The following is a 12,296-nucleotide window of genomic DNA, read 5'->3' on the forward strand; positions in this document are numbered from 1 at the left end:
TAAAGTACAATTTGAGCAGTAAATGGGGAAACAGAGTTGTAATACTCAAAACGACCGGCTGGGTTGTTACAATATCAAGGATAGGCCGATTGATTAGAAAATCATGAGATTTCTTACCTTGTATAGAATTGTATCAAGAGTAGGACTCCCCTACTATATAAATGGGGTCTGATCATTTGTAAAGGGACACATTATGCAACATAAAGCAATATACTGTCATTTTTTAGTTTTTATCATCTTGTTATTTTGTTCATACATCAGTTGAGACATCTCTCAAATCAAGGGTGATCGAACTCGTTGGCTAAGGCTGCTCAATTTGTGTGGTTTGCATTAATTCTATTATTGTCAATTTCAATTCTAATAGGTTTCCTTAATTTGTATCAAGTTATATCACGTATCCTTAAAATCGCGTATAAATTCAATTGTTATCCGATTTTTAGGGTAAACAGTTTGGCGCCCACCGTGGGGCTAAAGATAATTGTGATTACCTAGTACAAACTTCCATAACACACTATTTTACACTTGTTGTTTGGAGTATCTTTGATTCCATGACCAAAATGTCAAACTCTCAGTCAACGTGTATAATGATTCCGGTCACCACGATGAAACTGATAACATAGCACCAGGGAACGACGTACCTCCAGTTGGCCTCTTTGGAGTTCCAGCTATAGATTCAATTGACGTCAGCTCGCATATAGCCATCAATGCAAATTTGGTCATCAATCCCGAGAGCAGCATCCGTAGATTTATTCGATTAGCCGCTCAAAGAACACGTGGCAGCGAAGAGGGCAACATCGGCCTGCGGGTGATCTTCGAAATGTTACAGGCTCAACAAGCAGCGATAGCCCAACTTCAAAACCAGAATCACCCATCGAGAAGGATCGATCCCCAGCTGTCTCAGGAAGCAGTCCATAGGGTCGAATCTATTTCAAGGAAATCAAACGATAAGGAATCGGGGGCCGATCCTTCAATCATAAAGATGCTCGAACAACTAAAAAACAAGTTGAGTCAGGGGAAAAGAAGATCGAGGCAAATAAAAAGAAGGTGGAAACTTATAACTCCAGGGTCAATCAAATCCCAGGGGCACCACCAATATTAGAGGGCCTAGATTCCAAAGAGTTCGTGCAAAAACCCTTCCCCCTAAGCACGGCTCCTAAACCGATTCTCAAGAAGTTCCGCATGCCTGATATTCCTAAATACAATGGAACGAAGGACCCAAACGAGCATGTCACCTCTTACACATGTGCTATCAAAGGGAATGATCTAGAGGATGACGAGATTGAGTCTGTCTTGCTAAAGAAATTTGGGGAAACCCTGTCAAAGGGAGCTATGATATAGTACCACAATTTACCACCTAATTCTATTGATTTGTTTGCTATGCTTGCAGATTCTTTTGTAAAAGCACACGCTGGGGCCATCAAGGTCGAAACTAGGAAGTCGGACCTTTTCAATGTAAGGTAGAAGGGCAACAAAATGCTCAGAGAATTCGTGTCTCGATTCCAAATGGAACGAATGGATCTTCCACCGGTCGCCGATGAATGGGTTGTTCAAGCTTTCACCCAAGGACTCAATGTTCGAAGTTCAGTGGCTTCGCAGTAGTTGAAGCAGAATTTGATAGAATACCTGGCTGTTACTTGGGCCGATGTGCACAATCAGTATCAATCAAAGATCAGGGTCGAAGACGACCAGCTTCGAGCTCCTTCTAGGTTCGTTTATCTTATGAGGCCCGTTGATAGAATTAAGAAGGACATTGACCGAGAACCGAGGTTGAACAGGGATCAGTATTAGCCGTATAATAGAGATCGTAGGAGCAACGGATCTGGGCAAAATCCTGTACGAAATGAAAGGAGAAGTGATTGAGGCGAGAGCTCTCGAGGGCTTATGAGTAAGAACGGCTTCGACAGGCCTATCGGACCTAAAGAGGCACCACGATTAACAGAATATAACTTTAATGTTGACGCAGTTGGCATCGTATCGGCTATCGAACACATCAAAGATACCAAATGGCCCAGAGAAATCCCAACCAATTGTGCAAATATCATGGCACCCATGGCCACAGAATGGAAGATTTTTGACAGTTGGGAGAAGAAGCAGCCAGGTTATTCAACGACGGGAACATTCGAGAGTTTCTGAGTGATCAAGCCAAGAATCATTTCAGAAATAGGGATTCCAATAAACAAAACGAGCAAGAAGAACCTCAACACATCATTCATATGATTATCAGAGGGGTGGATATTCCCAAAGTTCGATGTTAAAATGCACCAAGGTGTCAATCACGTGGGAGAAACGAACTCAGGACTACATACCAGAAAGAACCTTATCTTTCAACGATGAGGATGTAGAATGAATCATACATCCCCATATTGATGCACTGGTAATATCCATACTGATGAATAAGACTCGAGTTAAGCGTGTGTTAATTGATATAGCTAGTTCGGCCAACATTATTCAATTAAGGGTCGTAGAACAACTCGGCCTACAGGACAATATTGTGCCCACAGCTCGAGTACTAAACGGATTCAACATGGCTTGTGAAACCACTATGGGAGAAATAGCATTACCAGTGAATGCAGCTGGGACCATCCAGGAGACGAAAGTTTATGTGATCGAAGGGGACATGTGATATAACGCCCTGTTTGGGAGACTGTGGATCCACAACATGAGGGTTGTGCCCTCGTCCCTTCACCAGGTGCTAAAATTCCCAACACTAGAAGGGATTAAAACAATCTATGGGGAGCAGCCCGTCGCGAAGGAAATGTTTCCCATCAATGAAGTAATTCCAATATCGACACTCTCATCGACAAAGGAGTCAGATTCGAAAGAAAAACAGGAAGCCAAATAGCAATCACATATGTCGGCCTCGACCCAACTAGATAAGCAGGGGACTAACGAAGACGATGATTATGGGGTACCACGATCCATCATAGTCCACGATGATTTTGACACTACCAAATCAACGGTCGAAGAGCTGGAGCAGGTCATACTGATCGAACATCTGCCCAATCAAAAGGTATAACCGGGCATGAGGTTAACTCCCAATCTCAGGAAAAAAATCATTCAATTTCTTATAGTTGATATGGATTATTTTGCTTGGTCCCATCTCGACATGATAGGGATCCCATGAGAAACCACCACCCATAAACTAAGACTGGACCCGAAGTTCCATCTGGTGAAGCAGAAAAGGAGACCCCAGTCCGAGATCAAGCATGCCTTCATCAAAGACGAGGTAACCAAGCTTCTTAAAATAGAGTCCATCCGGGAAGTAAAATACCCTGAATTGTTAGCAAACATATTAGTAGTCCCTAAGAAAAGGAACAAACTTAGGATGTGTGTATATTACAAAGATTTAAATAAGGCATGCCTTAAGGACACTTTTCCTTTGCCTAACATCGATTGCATGATCGATGCCACAACTGGCCATGAGATCCTCAGTTTTCTCGATGCCTATTCCGGGTACAACAAAATATGAATGAACCCGAATGATCAGGAAATGACCTCATTCATCACTAAGTATGGCACATACTGCTATAACGTAATGCCATTTGGATTAAAAAATGATGGTACCACTTACCAACGCCTATGAAACCGAATGTTCAAAGAACAAATAGGGAAATCTATGGAATTTTACATTGATGACATGTTAGTTATGTCCCTGCAAACAGAGGACCATTTTAAGCATTTGCATGAAACCTTCAGTATATTGAGGAAGTACAACATGAAATTGAATCCAGAAAAATGCGCGTTCGAAGTCGGGTCAGGTAAATTTCTCGAATTCATTGTATCCAATAGAGGAATCGAGTTCAACCCCGACAAGATCAAAGCTATCAAGGATATCACAGTTGTTAACAACGTGAAGGTCGTGCAGAGGCTAACCGGGCGCATAGCCGCCCTGGGGCGATTCATCTCGAGGTCCTCCGATAAGAGTCATCAATTTTTTTCATTGATGAGGAAGAAAAATAACTTCACTTGGACTACGGAATGCCAACGGGCCCTAGAAGAACTTAAGAAATACTTGTCAATCCCGCCACTGCTTCACACGCCGAAGGCAGACGAACAACTGTACTTATATTTGGCAGTATCGGAGATAGCAGTAAGTGGAGTCCTAGTTCGGGAAGAACAAGGTACGTAATTTTCGATTTATTATGTTAGCCGAACCTTGGGTGAGGTAGAAACAAGATATCCCCACCTAGAAACATTGTCGTTCTCTTTGTTAAGCGCCTCTAGGAAACTGAAACCGTACTTTCAATTCCCCATATATGTGTTGTGACAACTTACCCATTGCGAAATATAATGCATAAACCCGAACTCTCGGGACGATTGGCCAAATGGGACATGGAAATAAGCGGGTACGATATCGAATATCGACCCCGAACAACCATTAAATCTCAAATCTTAGCAGATTTCGTGGCCGACTTCACGCCGGCCCTAATATCCAAAGTTGAAAGAGTGTTGTTGGTAAACTCAATAACGTCCTCAGGAATCTGGGCCCTCTTTGCGGATGGTGTATCGAACACAAAGGGGTCCGAACTTGGCATCGTACTGAAGCCACCCACATGCAACATGGTTAGACAATCCATTAGAACTGTGGAGCTGACTAATAATGAGGCCGAATATGAGGCCATGATTGCAGATCTCGAGCTAGCCAAAAACTTGGGGCGGAGGTAATCGAAGTTAAGTTCAACTCGCTCCTTATGGTGAATCAGGTTAACGGAACATTCGAAATCAGAGAAGAATGAATGCAAAGGTACCTAGATAAGTTACAAGTGACATTACATCGGTTTAAAGAATGGACTTTGCAGCACGTGCCTCGAGATCAAAATAGCGAGGTTGATGCCCTCGCAAAATTAGGGTCGTCAGTCAAGGACGATGAGCTAAACACATGGACCGTTGTGCAACTCACGAGGTCGGTAGTCGAAGAAGGTCACGCCGAGATATATTCCACAAGCTTAACCTGGATTGGATAAATAAATATGTAGAATATTTGAAGACCGGGAAACTTCCCTTAGATCCAAAAGAATCAAGGGCCCTGTGCACAAAGGCAGCCCATTTCACCTTGTCCGAAGACGAACCTTGTTCAGAAGAATGTTCGATGGCCCACTAGCAATATGTCTGGGACCAGGAGATACCGAGTATGTTCTGAGGGAAGTTCACGAGGGCACTTGAAGAAATCATTCAGGCACCGAATCATTAGTTCAAAAGGTAATTAGAGCCGAATATTACTGGATCGACATGGAAAAATATGCGAAGGAGTTTGTTTGAAAATGTGACAAATGCCAAAGATATGCTCCAATGATTCACCAGCCCGGGGAACTGCTGCATTCAATATTGTCACCATGGCCATTCATGAAGTGGGAAATGGACATCGTTGGCCCTCTTCCATGGGCACCAGGTAAGGCTCAATTTATCTTATTTATAACTGACTATTTTTCTAAGTGGGTTGAAGTACGGGCATATGAGAAGGTTAGGGAGAAGGAAGTCATCGACTTCATTTGGGACCACATCATATGTTGGTTCGGGATATCGTCCGAAATTATGTGTGACAACGGGAAACAATTTATCGGCAATAAAGTGACCAAGTTTCTCGAAGATCATAAGATCAAAAGAATCTTATCGACACCGTATCACCCTAGTGGGAACGGGAAAGCCGAATCGACCAACAAAACTATAATCCAAAACCTTAAGAAGAGGTTAACCGATGCCAAAGGAAAATGGAAGGAGATCCTACCCGAAGTCCTTTGGGCATACCGCACGACTGCGAAATCTAGTACCGGGGATACTTCGTTTTCATTGGTTTATGGTGCCGAAGCCTTAATATCGGTCAAAGTCGGGGAACCAAGTATCAAATACCGATATGCAACAAAGGAGTCAAATGATGAGGCCATGAATACGAGCTTGGAACTATTGGATGAAAGGTGTGAGGTCGCCCTTTTTCGAATGGCTTCCCAAAAACAACAGATCGAGAGGTACTACAATCGAAGGGCCAACCTTCGATACTTTATTGTCGGGGACTTAGTGCTAAGGAAAGTCACCCTAAACACCCGGAATCCGAACGAAGGGAAATTGGGTCCGAACTGGGAAAAACTGTACCAGATTCTCGAGGTCACCGGGAAAGAATCCTATAAGCTCAGAATGATGAACGAAGAACAACTACCGAGCAATTGGACTATATCCCACCTAAAATGATATTATTGCTAAGGTATGACCCCATTTCATTTCTTTTTTATTTCGGACTAACACTTGCAGGTGATCAACAAGAAGCGGTACAAAGGTTTTAGATCTGAAAGCACGCGTTGCACTCTATTTTCCTTAGACCTGTTTTGTTCCAAATGGGTTTTTCGACAAGGTTTTTAACGAGGCAATAATGGATCGTTCTAACTTAGAATCAAGTCCGATCACAAATCGGTGTCGAAGGTCAATTCAACAATATCCAAGGTCCCTTTACAATCAACCTCGAATACTGGGGGGGGTATTACCCAAGGATATGCATTAACTTCGAATATCAACTTTAGCGAGGAAATTACTTTATAAAGGAAGGGTATCGATAGGTAGGATTTATTGTAAGGGCCAAACGGTCAAACTAACTATGCCCACATTGATTATTCGAACCCTGGCATAAAACATGTACGCATGTATGACTGTTTTGCACAAGAATAAAGAGAAGTACTTTCCTTGAAATCATCTTATGTTTTAAAAATTTTCCTCTTTACATACCTTAAAGAGTTTCGTACTTCCGATCTCCTGAAAATAACGAGCCCAAGGGCAGTCTATAATCTGAATACTAATGACCTCTCCCTCACTTGGGCACCGCCATCTGAAAAACTCGAACAGGCCCAAATCACTAGGCCTCGGGGGCATAATACCTACTAGGCAACTCCCCGGGTTTTAAATGCCACGACCACCCCACTCGGGGACTATTATCTTGGGCAAGCCTGGATAGCTCGGGAAAACAAGTTTGTCCCAAACTAAAAGGCTACGGCCAAATTAACACAGCTCGGAGACGTCCGAAACCCGTAACAAAAACTAGGCCTTCAAAAAAGAAAAAGTTTCACAACCGGTTCTAAAGGCTACCCTCGGCAAACTACAATCTCAGCTACCTACTTAGGGAAAAGGTTCCGGTAACACCGAATCCCCAAGACGCCTTAAAACAAAGTAGGGCAAAGGCAAGGTTTGTTGGAACTTTCGAACACAGCCTAAATTACTTTATTTTAAGACGTTTCGGCCTTATGAATACAAGTAATAAAGTAAAGGAAAAAATTGAAAGCCAAAGGGGAAAGAAAGCCTTGTATATATAACATTTTTTTATAAAGGCCAGAATAGCCCGATATAGAAATGTACAATGGCCAAAACGACCTCAAAAAGATGCAAAAAGCAAAACATAAAAACATCTAAAGGCCTAAGTTGCCTAAGAGGCTTGGTCCTCGTCGGGGGTAGCGTCTTCATCCTCGGGGTCTTCCCTACCTTCAGATTTGGTTAAGCTCTTGGAGTCTTCCTCGGAAAAAACCAGCTTCCGAGCCCTGGCTTCTTCTACCTTGGCATTCTCAATTTTCGCCAGTATGTCAAAGCCCTGAGCATGGACTCCCTCGAGGGCTTCCTTTAGAGCTTCCCAATTTGCATGATCCACCATGCTCTTGGCCTGTGCCTGAATAGCTTCAACGTCAACCTTGAATTGGGCCACTTTAGCATTGGCCTTGGTACTGGCCACAGCCACCTCAGATTTGGCCGCCTCGAGCTCTGTGGCCAAGCTCTCTTGGCCAGCAACAGTTGAGTTAAGCTCAGATTGGAGCTCCTAGATCCTCTTAGCTTGCACCGAGGTTTTCTCCTTTGCAACCCAAAGCTGAGCCTCAACCGACACCAGTTGTACTTGGACAACTTCCTTTTGCGAGGTTATGAGGTCCATATTTTTCTTGAACTCCTCGGCGTCATTTTGTATCGTGTCTATTTGCGCCTGGAGTTGCCCGATTTGTTCAAGCTTTTGTCAAACTTGCAGGATCGGATCATTAGCCACTGAGTCCAGTTCGTCATCACTATCTTCAAGTACTCGATTTACCTGCTCGGCCCACTCGGTATGATCCTTCCGAGCCGCTTCTAACTCGGTCTGAAGCTTCTCACTCAGAAGCTTATAAGTATCCCTCTTCTCGGTGAACTCCCGAACCTCAGCCTCGTGTTGGGTTAACTCCTCCCGGATTCGGTGGACAGCCTCGTGGTGCAATACCGAGGCCTACAAGCGTAAAGAAAGGTGTTAGGATTATTTACAACTTCAAATTTAAAATAAATAATGGAGTGACACTCGAAGTTACCCGATTCAAAGTGTGTTGGGTTTCATTGAATAGGCAAGGATCTTCCACCGCCTCCATCACGGCTCGGTCCTCTTAGGTGACCAAGCAACTGAGGTAGCTAGCAACCCCCACGGGGACAAAAAAAACTCGGGCATCCTCCGAGACAGAAAAAACTATCGACCGCCTGCGGTCAGGGTTAACACTTGGGGTCGGGAACCGATCCACCAGCTTCGGGCTCGATAAAGACCCACTGGCACCCGATGATGGTACCTTTCTTGGCACCGGCAAGTCACCAAGCCCGGTGACATATTCTGAGGAAGTGGACTCTAACCCATCCAAGAAGTTGTGGATATCAATCGCCCATACGGACGTCGTGTATCATGGCATTTGAGATCTGATGGGACCCGATAAGGTCGATCGCCCCAAGCTCGTCCCAAAGGGCACCTCCCTCTGCCCGAGAAGTGTCGTCCCTGATCTCTCTCTCGACCTCCCTGGCCTGAGGCAAAGCAGCTGCACCCCGTTCAAATTTGCAGGTGCCGGCCAATGCCTTCTCAACGGACTACTTAGTTCTAGGCAAAGCGGTCCCCACCCGAGCCACTAGCTCAGAGTTATCTTCTTCTTCTTCGGACTCATCCCCCAGTTGGCGGATCGAGTCCGATGGGAGGGCGCTAGTACTTTCCTTAGCTTTACGCACTAGCCTCGTCTTTGGTTTTTTCTTCTCCGAGTCCAGAGGGCTCGGGGCCCTTTTCCTCTTCTTCTCGACACCTTGCCTCGGAGTCGAGGACTCGGGAGGCCCATCCTCACCCTCAGATGGAGACCTCACAGCAATGTCCTTAGGGAGACCTACAAAAAAATATATCTGATAAGAATTCAACAACACAAGGAGAAAGACAAAACCTTATCGAAGCAGAAAAGGAAACTTACCATGATTACGGGCCTCCCACCGACCCTTCGATAATTCCATCCAAGTACGCTCGAAGTATGGTCTCTATGACACAAAGTCCTCGACCTATTCCTTGAGTTGGGGAACCACATCCGACATCTGGACCATAGCTGCAACACCAAAAACACCCATAAAAAGGAGATAAGAAGAGAAACAACAAATTAAATCTTCAAGACAAAGTAATATTTACGTTTCATGTTCCATTTCTCGGGAAACGGCATGTCCTCGGCAGGGATCAAATCTGAAGTCTTTATTCGAAAAAAAATGGCCCATCCAACCTCGGTCCCGAGCCTCATCTATACTCGAGAACGGGGCCCTACTGGCCCGGCGAGCAAGCTTGACTAGACACCCTCGATAGAGTCGGGGACTGTAGAGACGCATAAGGTGATCGAGGGTGAAGGAACACCCTTCGATATTGTTTACAAAGAATCAAAGGAGAATCACTATTCTTCAGAACGAAGGGTGAATCTGGCCAAGAGTCACGTCGTACCTCTGCAGAAGGCAATAATGATCGGCTCTAAGGGACCCAAAGTGAAGGGGAAAGTGTAAATACTTAAAAAAACCTCCACGTGGGTAGTGATTGACTCCTCAAGCGAAGGCACCACCATATGTTTATTGGCCCAGTTCCAATCTTGTTTAACCTTGGTGAGTAGATCATCGGTGATTGTACATATGTACCTCGAGACCGGCTCGCATCGACTCAGTACCGAGGAAGTTTTTTTAATCTTAAAATCGGCAACGGTCGGGCACCCTGCAGTAACGAACTCCTCATGATGTGGTTCTTCCACAGTCCCGTCATTGGCGGGCCATGATGAAGAGGCGACCTCTTTTTGCGGGACAGTCTTAGAAGTTTTAGCCATTGTAGAATAGAAGTAAAGATAATTAGGAAGGTATGTTTAGCGGTTTGCTAAAAACTCAAGAAATTTGGGTGCAAGAGTTGGAGAGCAAAGGGATTTTTGAAGTACAGGAATAGGAGGAGCTTTGAACGTAAAGTTTGAATAAATAAAAGTTAGGGTATTAATAGCTTGCTGATGATGGTTCAGAACCCGTAGTGGCCGACCAGCAACTGACAGGCATTTAATGCCTTGGTAACTGGGCCGACGGGATGTTTCGATATTCGTTTGTCGCTTACGTCATGGCCCATCGAGAGGGGATTCAAAAGTTCATATCATTTTTCATCATCTTCTCTCCGAGAAATGAGGGGACTATTTGTATACGATCAAAACCGGGTTGGTCTCTTGTGCGACTAATCGAGAATGAAAAATGGTAGGTTGAAGTTCAACCTCGAATTATATCAAACCGAGGTGCGAAGCTATATCGTTAAACTCGAGACCATGTCATCGAACAAAATCGAGATCAGACGCGATCAAGGAAAATTTACCAAGCCAAATAACAGAAGGATAAAATATTCGCGATCGGTTATAGATTACGGCGAAAATCTCTGCACGTATCAAGGATAGGCTGATTGATTAGAAAATCATGAGATTTCTCACATTGTATAGAATTGTATCAAGAGTAGGACTCTCCTACTATATAAAGGAGGTCTGATCATTTTTAAAGGGACACATTACGCAACATAAAGCAATATACTGTCAATTTCTAGCTTTAATCATTTTGTTATTCTGTTAATTCATCAATTGAGACATCTCTCGGATCAAGGATGATCGAACTCGTGGGCTAAGGTTACTCGATTCGTGTGGTTTGCATTAATTCTATTATCGTCAATTTCAATTCTAATATGTTTCCTTAATTGGTATCAAGTTATATCACGTATCCTTAAAACCGTGTATAAATTCAATTGTTATCCGATTTTTAGGGTAAACAAAGGTTAAGGTGAAGAGTGTCAAAGTGTTCTTCTTGAACCAGCTTTGACGTTGGCACAAATATCTTCAAATATTTGAGTTAGTCTAGTGTCTGCAGCTCCCTTTGAATCCATTTTCTGTGTTGCTTTTCCTTCTTATTTGGCTATTATGTAATCTTTCCTTTTATCCTTTATTCTTTGTTCTTTGTTGATGGAAAGGATGCAGTTTGTAGTTTATACATATACAGAAAAATCCACAAGAGAATTTTCTTGAGATGTTTTCCTTGTTTCCTTTCAAGGTACGTATTCCTTAACTTATTTCCATTTTTTTTGTTTATAGACCTTTTCTTTACTCTGCAGGATTTCTTGTAGAACAAAAACATTTGAGAGGACTCCTAAATGGTAATAGGAAACATGAAGTGTTGGAGCAAAGTTTGAGGCTCAAATTTTTAAGAATTACTAACCGGGGATACAAAAAAGATAATAATTTGTTAGGAGGAACAGAAACTCAAATGGAATTCTGGGCACTATATTTATGTTTAGTGACTGAATTCTTAGTGAAAACTAAAAATAAGGAATGGGCAAAAGGCACTATATTTATGTTTAGTGACTCCTCTCGTCATTCTGATTTCTCTCAGGCACATTTCACCTTTTTAAAGTTGTTTCCCGTTAATGAATTATCAATATTTTTACCCCTCCTTTGCAATTTTTGAAAAGTAAGCATCAATTTTTCTTTCCAAAATTTCCAGTTCTATATTGAATAATTTTTCCACAAAAAGATGTTTTGGTTGACCAGTGTTTTTCGTAAGCGGTGTCACACTTTAAAAATGTACAAGTAAACAAAGCACTACTAATAACATCATATAAAAAGATAACACAATTCGAATCATATTTAATAAAAACAAAATTCAAATATATTATGATAATTCTTTTCGATGAATTTATTTTTTTGAAAAGTATTCAAATAGCCTTATTAGAAATAATACTAAATACTATTGTTCTATATAACGCACCTAATAATCACAAAAAGTTCATATACTGTTCTTAACCAATTTTATTGGCTATAAAGGAGATGGAAGTATAAAGGAAAAAAATATTAGTACAACAACTAACCATGAACAAATAATTAATTGTCTTAAGAAAATAGAAAAGTACTTCTATATAATGAACTTCTTGCGTAAATGAGGCAAACAAAATTTTGAATTAACAAATGAAGCTTTCGGGCTTCAAACCCACGACCTATACTGGAAAATAAAGCAATGACCAACTTAGCTAC

The sequence above is a fragment of the Nicotiana tabacum genome, chromosome 19 (assembly GCF_000715075.1).
Source record: "Nicotiana tabacum cultivar K326 chromosome 19, ASM71507v2, whole genome shotgun sequence".
NCBI lineage: Eukaryota > Viridiplantae > Streptophyta > Magnoliopsida > Solanales > Solanaceae > Nicotiana > Nicotiana tabacum.